The sequence below is a fragment of the Sinocyclocheilus rhinocerous genome, unplaced genomic scaffold (genome assembly GCF_001515625.1).
Source record: "Sinocyclocheilus rhinocerous isolate Xijiao unplaced genomic scaffold, SAMN03320098_v1.1 scaffold1522, whole genome shotgun sequence".
Lineage (NCBI taxonomy): Eukaryota > Metazoa > Chordata > Actinopteri > Cypriniformes > Cyprinidae > Sinocyclocheilus > Sinocyclocheilus rhinocerous.
The window spans coordinates 145,709-155,797 of NW_015637563.1; the positions used below are offsets into that span (position 1 = coordinate 145,709).

A 10,089-nucleotide genomic window follows, 5' to 3' on the forward strand; every position below is an offset into this window, starting at 1 on the left:
CAATATATAAGTGCAAATGACAAGTCTCGGTTAGCCTAACGCAGTGTAGCAAGGTATATATATATATTATACACACAAACACAACTCTCTCTGTATATCTTAGCCTCATCCCTAACAAGTCTAGTAAACCTGTAAAACCAATATGTACTTTTGGCTATCCAGCCAACACCTGAATGGAACAAGAAGACAGAAGCCTTGTTGAACTTACAATAACATCACAAATTTTGTGAACCCTTTAAAACTCTAAAATGTAAATGTATTTCATTAACAAGCAAGGATTAAATGAACAGTGTACTTGGTACATCTGGGTGAAATAAAATTCATAAAAATACAGCAAATTAAAAAAGCTTTTCCTTTTTTGATACAAAAGTGTTGGTCGAATGATTTATGCGGTGTAAGCTGATGTGCATAAATCAGTCCAAACATTACCAGGAAGGCATCAGCATGTCTGGGAAGGTGGATCACAAGCTCACTTTCCAGGACAACACAGATTTTTACAGGCTGGTGGTGAACCAGACTGGAACTGCCATTAGCTGCGTTCCAGTTCGTTTTTGTATGCCCTTCCCTCGCTAACTTCCCTCAGTCTCGTTGACTCAGATGTACGTCATTGCTTACATTGTACGAGTGTCCACTGGCGGAAAACTTGAAAAGGGTCCAAATGGAATGCCCTAAGCCCTTGATCACATGGAAAATGGAACCCGCAGTGGGTTCCATTTTCCTCTTTCATTAGGAGTGGTGTCACTGCGGAATTATTTGGCAATTTCTGCCTCTGAAAAGAAAACGTTTTTAGAGACTGATGCAATCCCAGATTCAGGTTAAGTTTATTTGTAACAGTATTGTGTATTAATAATTTAAATATTGTTATTTCTATTTCATTTAGAACCACAACTGCATAAATTTGAATGCACAATACCATCCGTTAAAGAGCTATTTTTTCTTGTGACTGCTCACTTTCCTCCAGAGTCTACCATAGTCTTGATTAAAGTTCGCAACATACATGTTTCTATGTAAAAATTCACTTGTCATTTTCACCTTTTAAAGGGGTCATATGATGCTGCTAAAAAGAACATTATTTTGTGTATTTGGTGTAATGAAATGTGTTTATGCGGTTTAAAGTAAAAAAAACACATTATTTTCCACATACTGTACATTATTGTTTCTCCTCTATGCCCCGCCTTTCTGAAACGCGTCGATTTTTACAAAACTAATCGGTCTGAAAAGCGAGGTGTGCTCTGATTAGCCAGCTATCCAGTGCGTTGTGATTGACCGTATATGTGGGGTGGAGCTATCAAAATAGGGGCAAGACCCTTTTGGGGTAGGGGCGTGTTTGTTTTGGTGATTTCAAATATCAACATTGGCTACCAGAAATCACTTACTCTGCCTTTAAAGTAGTCATTAATGAATAGTCATGAACTAATAATGAACTAATGTTATGTACTAATATACGCATACATTTATTATTATTATTTTCATTATCATTATTAGATGCAGTATATTGTTGCTATTGTTATTTTTCATGTTATTTAAAATAAATATTGATTCTTCCAAATTTCAGCACCAAAGGCAAATTGCAAAGGTCAACAACCCCAGTGTGCCAGTACTTCAGATTTACTTTGAAGAAATTATGGAGACAAAGACTGACTTCAGACTGTCCATTCAATAGCCTTGAAAGTTGTAGCTCTACGAACCAAGGGTATTCAGTTTCCTAAACCTCAGGACTTTGACAAAGTTGGAGAAGGATTTGCCAGACTGGCCCATAGCCATTTCTTCAAAAAGTGTGTGGGTGCCATTGATGGGTGCCATGTTAGAATAAAAAAACCTGTAGGACCAGATGCACAGGATTACTTCAATCGAAAGCTCTTTTATTCTGTTCAATTACAGGCCATATGTGACAGCAATGGAATTTTTCTGGACACTTTTGTTGGGTATCCAGGATCAGTCCACGACACAAGAGTACTGAAAAACAGTCCAGTATACACAGAAGCTCTCTATCCACCAGCAGGATATTTTATTCTAGGTGATGGCGGTTACCCATGCATTGAACATCCCATATGCATTATTACACCATTTAAAGAACCTGTGAGGGACGCCATTGAGGGATGTTTTAATGCCCATGTTTCAAAAGCCAGGTGTGTAATTGAGAGAGCATTCGGGATGATGAAGACAAGGTGGCGTAGTATCTTCTTTAAGGCCCTTGAAGTTGACTCACATTTTGTCCCTGACATCATCGCATGTTGTACTGTATTGCATGATATATGCCTTGGGGTTGGGGACGTGGAGGATCCTGGACCTGAGGCAGCAGAAAATGATGTGGGACCACCTCCTCAAATGGGCTCTGGAGACCTGAGTGGAGCAGCTCTGAGGAACACACTCGCTCGCCAGATTTCGGCACCCAGGACCCAGCTACATGACCACAACTACTTATTCCAAACTGTATTTCTTTCATAAATAATTTCATGAAATTTTTGTTTATTAAAGAAAACAATTTGCTACATACAGTATCTCACAGAAGTGAGTACACCCCTCACATTTTTGTAAATATTTTATTTTATCTTTTCATGTGACAACACTGAAGAGATGACACTTTGCTACAATGTAAAGTAGTGAGTGTACAGCTTGTATAACAGTGTAAATTTGCTCTCCCCTCAAAATAACTCCACACACAGCCATTAATGTCTAAACCACTGGCCACAAAAGTGAGTACACCCCTAAATGAAAATGTCCAAATTGGGCCCAAAGTGTCAATATTTTGTGTGGCCACCATTATTTTCCAGCACTGCCTTAACCCTCTTGGGCATGGAGTTCACCAGAGCTTCACAGGTTGCCACTGGAGTCCTCTTCCACTCCTCCATGACAACATCACGGAGCTGGTGGATGTTAGAGACCTTGCCCTCCTCCACCTTCCGTTTGAGGATGCCCATGCTTGGCCAATCCACCACCTTTACCCTCAGCTTCTTTAGAAAGGCAGTGGTCGTCTTGGAGGTGTGTTTGGGGTCGTTATCATGTTGCTGTACACTCACTACTTTACATTGTAGCAAAGTGTCATTTCTTCAGTGTTGTCACATGAAAAGATACAATAAAATATTTACAAAAATGTGAGGGGTGTACTCACTTCTGTGAGATACTGTATGTAAATAGTAAAATGTTTAAAACTGTAGTGGTAATTATACATTCAGACTCAAAAAGGTTTTTTGTAGTGTTCTTTTTATTGAAGAACTTTGCAGTGTAAACAGTGAAATGAATTCAAACTATTTCTTGTCATTTATTTTTTTGCTTAGTCAAGAAAACATGCAAAGTATGTAAAGTCACAATGTAAATGTGCCATATTAAACTGAAATAATGCACTTAATTACTTTTTTCTCTTGTCAATAAGAACTGTAATTCTTGCACATCTTAAGAACACATCTTAAATCTCCTTTAATGAAAATATGGCAACAAATCAATGAATAAAAACGAAATATTATGCAGATACTGTATAACGGGAACAATTCTTGTTACTTTTTTAGTATTGCATTGCTAGTGCTTAGAACGGTCAGCCAGCCTCTCCAGTATGTCTAGGAGGCGGTCAGTCTGAGATGGCAGATGCTGAAAGGGTCTTTCCTTCGTCTTTTTGGTGTGGGGGTTTTGGGGCTGTTGCCAGAGGAAGCAGACGGGGAGGCAGGCGAGAGAGCGGTGGCTGATGTGACAGAGGCTGATGATGATGATGGCTGTGGGTGGGGTTGGCTACTAGTAATGATGGCTGCTGTTGATGGCTATGTGTGGGTTGGGGATTCTGGGGCCACAGGTGAAGGTGGATCTGGTATGTAAGAGGATGGCACTGGCTGGTTAGATTAATTTGGTGGGGTTGCCAAAGCAGATGAAATGAAAACAGGGGGAGTAATGCTGGCCCTTGCTCCAATAGTGGAATGCATTAAACTAAACCACTTCCACGTGCAGGCACTGGGTTCCCCCTGGTCTGTTCCAGTGCCAGTTGGTGGGTTCCGGAGCTCCTGAATAAGGTTTGAAAGAACAGAACAGCGTTACAATTTGGAAACTGTAGCACTATAATTTCAAAGTGTCCATCAGCAACTCAGCACTTAAATGTCAGTAGCATTTTTTTTTTTTTTTGGTAAATTACAGAACATTTGAATAAACATGCTACCTTATATTTTTTCTTTAAATTTCCCAATTTTTTGGAAGCCAGGGCATCCGTCACCTTTCCATCCAGCATCATTAACAATTGTCCTGGCGAAAGACATAAATGACAGCTATTAATAATAATAATAACATGAATGTCCAGTATTCTGTTATTTCCCAAAACAATAATTTTGTTTTATGTGCGACAGTGAATAACACAGACATAATAATGTACTTCAAAATAACAAAAAAAGCCTGCAAATGTGGCATAATGACATTTCTGATAGAAATACTCACTCCCACGCCAGTTTGGCAGCATTTCTCCGGCCAGTAAACAGGCTGCCATTTGTTGCTCTTAGCTTTATACGTTTTTCAGTGTCTTCATCTGACCCTATACAATAACATAAACACTTGGCTGTAATACATTTGCAGTGGGCATTTGGTTAAACATTCTTAGAATTTTTGTGTGGTTAATGTTCAATTATGCAAACCACTATTTTCTACAAGCTGGTTTATTATTAACATTGTAGTTTTCTTTATTAATGTGTATTAAGCAAATTATGTGGGTCTTACACAACAGTAAAATGTAACACTACAATTAACAAATCTTAATAACAGTTAATGTAGTTACAAGTATTATGCTGTTTTATCTCAATATAAATATTCTAAACTGCTTAATTGACCTAACTTTACTTACAGGTGTAAACTACCTTCCCCTCCATCATTCGAACTGTGCCAGGTGTGGATAGTAATTGCGAGCGCGAGCTGCTGAAGTGACGTCACAATCGTACTGCATTGTGGGACATATACAGTGGGTACGGAAAGTATTCAGACCCCCTTAAATTTTTCACTCTTTGTTATATTGCAGCCATTTGCTAAAATCATTTAAGTTAATTTTTTTTCCTCATTAATGTACACACAGCACCCCATATTGACAGAAAAACACAGAATTGTTGACATTTTTGCAGATTTATGAAGTGTACATATGAAGTAGACTCGCTTCACGAAGTGGAACGCACTTCAAAATGGTGGCAGGGATTCCCCCGAGGTGAAGTGTGTAGGGACGTTCACGAGTGCGTGTCTAAAACTGGAGTGGAACGCAGCCATTGTCTTCAGGGACGGACTGGGAGTAAAAAACGGCCCTGGATTTTCTCCCAAATAGGCCCACCACAACTACAAACAGTCGCTACTATCTCACATTATTACAGCAATCCTATCGCATTTATGGCAAATAACATCACAAATTCCACTCCACCACAAATACCATCAAAAACATTACAAACCATCAACTTTTAACTATTAAAACCATTAAATAATGGTTTCCTGTAGTGTATTTTGGGACATATTACATTAGGATTCAGTGGCTTTAACAAAAGCCACGAATAGAAGGTGACCAATTACCAGCAGAGACCAACAGCCGCCATTACAGTTTCCATTAATACCAATACAATTTTCATTATAACCAGTAAAACCTTTACAAATTATGTGATGGTTTTTATTTTTTTTCAATAGAGGATTGAAATAAATGTATTATTGTATGAACAAAAGTACTTGAAATCTACAAAAAAAGAGCAGAATGCAAAATGTACATGACACATCTTTAAATAGGATTTTTATCCTATCAAAATTTTGATGCATTGAAATTTTATAATTCTTGTTACCAATTTCAATATTTAAAAACATAAAAAAAATAAATAAATAAAAATACTAGCCTAAGTAAAAACAAGCTTATACTTAAGACAAGTAAACAGACACAAATTACAAAAATAGACCTACCTTGAAACACTTAAAGCACTGAATAAGAAATTATATTGTATAAAATAAATGTACAAATAAACTGAATAGTCTTCACTGTATAAATTCAATATTAGTGCTGTGTTCGATACGACGATGTATCGTCACAGAGATCTGACGATACGAGTATCGATACAGCTGTCTCAGTATCGATATTGTGGCACGTGTGCAGCAGTGGACCGCGCTTAATTTGAATACAAGAACACCGTTTAAAATAGAGCAGAAAAGGTTTCTAAAAAAATAATGAATAGAGCATAATATATTGGCTACAACGAGGTTTAATCTGGCCGCAGAGGAACACAACTGGGTTGCCTGAAATATAGAGACGTAATCCCCGAAACAGAGCTTCACACTTGCGCAATACGGAAATATCTCCAAATCTCTCTCCACTGTGGATAAATGCGCTTCCTTTCTGAAAACACCAGTTAGCTTGTAGTTTAGCGATCTCCACTATATTCTATTCTCAGAAAAGTGTAATTCATCAAGTGTTCATTTATGAGAGAGAGAGAGAGAGTGTAGCTTAAGTTGATAAAATTGCGGGGCAGCACTAAAAAGTTTGTTCCTGAATGTCTGAGTGTGCGCAGCGTGATCTGTGTGAGTGACTGAGCGTGTGTGCGTTAGATAGAGTGAAGAGTTAGTTTAGAACTCTTCTAATTTTTATTTTTTAAAGTAGAGAGTGTGTTAATTTGTGCAATGATAACCTACCAGCAATGTTAAGATGATTTTTTAAATATATTAGAATGAGTACATTACAATATAAATTTATTAGAACGAGTACATTATTAATAGCTCACCCAAAAATTAAAGGTCTGTTGTTGTTCTAAACCTGTGAGTTGTTGTGAGTTTCCTTCTGCTGTTGAATGTAAAAGTATATGAAGAGTTAATTTGCAAAAATGGATAACTCCATTTTTAACCATTTTCAAAAATGATGTTTTTTCATTTGCATTCCAATTATTCTCGATCAAACTGCAGTTGGGTTATTTTGATTAAGTTAAAAAATGACAAAAAAAAATACAGCTAACGAACACAATAAAAGACAATAAAAACATAATAAAAAACATGATTTTGAAAATTGAAAATCTGTTTTTGCAAATAAACTCTTCATATATTTGGAACAATACTGGTAACCCAACAGTGCTGGGCCCCCCATGACTTCCATAGTATGAAAAACTAAATACACTACTGAAGTCAATGGGGACCAGAAACTTTCTAGTTACGAACATTCTTCAAAATACCTTCTTTTATGTTGAGGAAAACAAAGAAATTCTTACAGGTTTAGAACAACTTGAGGCTGAGTAAATGATGACAGCATTTCCATTTTTGGGTGAACTATCCCTTTAAAATCTCATCATATTAGAATCTCATATAGCCTACTACTACACATGCTTTATATTTAACTATTAACGTTCGTTTAAGACACAAATGACTGTGTTGACGAGGAGACATTTTGAAACACAACTGCATTTGAACGTTTAAGCACAAGGTGCGAAAAATAACGCGCGCATTTGCCAAAATTAATTCTGCCCCACTGCTTAATGTCCCTGAACAGTTACATTTGTTTTTAAACCACAATGCTTAAAATGCGTTTAAATGAAACGCTTAACCTACACCATGCCGCGCAAAACGAGTGATAGGCTATATTTCTACCGGTTTATCTCTCAACCCATAAGCGAATATACTTTGTTCAAACACAAAAAACAATATACATCCATCAAGTTGTTAACTTGTTAATCAAACTAACCTAACATCTGTGGGGACGATGTGATTTTGATCTGCTCCATGTGCCCGGTCCACTTGCTGCTTCACAACTTCCACTCCATCATCAGCTTTAGTAAAATAACCTGATAGCTGGGGATTTTACTGACTCTCTAACTCATGTTTTCCCCTCTCTCCTCATTTTTTTTTTAGAATAGTTTACATTTTTACTTATCGAAGATTGTTCTTTGCATGACCATTTCCAGATTATGTCAGAACGAAGTGAAGAGAGGTGAATGCAGACATTGCAGCGATCACCTGATTGATACGTGGTGCACGGGTCGTTCAAAAGTAAAAATATAGAATAAATGCATTTATTCTATATTTTTACCTTTGAATGACCCGTGGTCTATTCTAGGGGCTATATCTAAAAAAAATATGAGGAGAGAGGGGCAAACATGAGGCCGTAAAATTCCCAGAAGCCCAGATGACCAGTCCACCCCTGACTGTGGAGGGCAAGAACATTTCCAAGCTCTGGTTCAGACTAGTGATGTTCGGTTCTTGAACTAATCGTTCTTTTGAGCCTGTTCTCAGGAAGTAACCGGTTGAGCCGGTTCACAAATCGAACTGAATCGAACTTTAGTTCCGGGTTGATGACGCAGGACGCACAGCCGAAGTAGCACGTCCAACTCAAAAAGAACCGAATGAGCCGCTTCAACCAACTCTCGAAGTTTGCTGAGGACTCAACAAGAAACGAATGAGCCGTGGCGAAGTTTGGCAAGGATTACAGAAGATTCTGATGAGTGAGTTGACGATACTGTGCAAGCCTGAGGCGCGTACTGGACATATGCTTATTATGACTGTTATTAATTTACATTTTCTTTACATTTACTTTCTGTCGAGTGATGTAAATAAATTGTACAATAGTTTATTGTGCATGCATATTATATTTAAAGTTGCTTAAAGGAGACATATTATGCCCCTTTTTACAAAATGTAATATAAGTCTCTGGTGCCCCAGAATGTGTCTGTGAAGTTTCAGCTCAAAATACTCCTCAGATCATTTATTATATCATTTTGAAAACGCCTATTTTGAGTGAAAGCAGAAACACGCTGTTTTTCGGGCCTGTGTCTTTAAATGCAAGAAAAGTCAGTGTGATGAGAGGGGCGGGGCCGAGAGCCGTGGGAACGGAGCGAGGCCGGTGGAGTAAATGCTAATGCACGACACCTGCGCCACTCACCGGTCTCGAGTCCCACGGAGGCGCTCCGGAAGGATAAAAGGAGGAGTTACTCACCTTACTTCACTGGAGCTATAATAATTTATAATCTCTGAAAACATTGGCCTGACGCTTTACTATTGGGGGCTCTGGCAGCTAGCTATACTGTTGGCTAATCAAATCTACAACGGGCTTAGCTAACGTTACATATTTAGATGGGAGAACATGAGAAGAGAGAGAATAATTAAGTTCACTTGTCACTGAGTTCAAGATGTTAAATTAGTAACCTTACCTAGTAAACAACCTCGCTCGCTCTTCTGTCAGACTGCGGCGGCAGTGGCGGGGGTTCCGGGGAAACATAGTGGGCGTGCTCAACCTGTGACTTCAATCGAGAGGATTCCGGGCAGAGATTGTCTTACTATAAGGAGATGAGAGTGTCTGTATTACTTACTATTGGAGAAAGAGTAACGGCTAACTTGGATCACGTGTCCTTTAATAACCAATCACATTACAGCCTTGACGTCATTCAATTTCAGTCAGAGTTGTGCGACACTCAATTGTCGTTTACAGATATCATAGGAATGAATGAGAAGTGCCGTAAGCTGAATCCCACCTGTCGCAAAAAGTCAGTGACTTCTCTTATAAAAAGGCATTTTACTCTAAAAAATAGTTCAATCCAAAAGTATTGTTTAGTGTAAAACACGTTGAAGATTAGCAGATAGGCTGTCGATTCATTAAATGATAAGCCGTTTCCTCTAAAAAGCTGTTTGTTCAGCGTAGTGAAGCCTCTCCTCCATTGACATCCATTAAAAAAAGGCCTCTGGTCTCCTTTCCCACGTACTGTCAGACCGGAAGTGTTAACTTTAGCTGTTACGCTTTTTCGGCTAATGGTTGCAGGCTTGCCTTCTAGTGGCTTTGTTCTGGGCCCAGGGGAAACGTAGTGGACGTGGTCAACCTGTGACTTCAATCAAGAGTGACCAATAGAAAAAGGCCTTTCATCCTGGTGGGTAGAGACCGCCCACTGAGAGACAGCTTCACTCACAAGCAAAACTTTTTAACTCGCAAACAAAAGTTTTAGTTTTAGTAAAAAAAAAAAAAAGACGGCAGAAAAGAGCCACATTTGTGGTTTCGTGATGAATAGTGTTTGAAGTGCACAAAGTAAAATACGATTTTTCAAAGATTTACACGCACTGCAAATTATTAAAGGGGTCATATGATGCGATTTCAATGTTTCCTTTCTCTTTGGAGTGTTACAAGCTCTTGGTGCA

At 38.4% G+C, this 10,089-nt stretch overlaps 1 long non-coding RNA gene across 1 annotated transcript; it reads right to left on the reverse strand.

The window, feature by feature from the left end:
- Window positions 1-3,202: 3,202 nt before the first annotated feature.
- Window positions 3,203-9,172, reverse strand: LOC107749055 (uncharacterized). Its single transcript, XR_001640988.1, has 4 exons — window positions 9,114-9,172; window positions 4,414-4,507; window positions 4,142-4,224; window positions 3,203-3,989 (listed from the first exon to the last, which is right to left on the reverse strand). It is a non-coding gene; the product is annotated as an uncharacterized LOC107749055 (long non-coding RNA).
- Window positions 9,173-10,089: the final 917 nt, after the last annotated feature.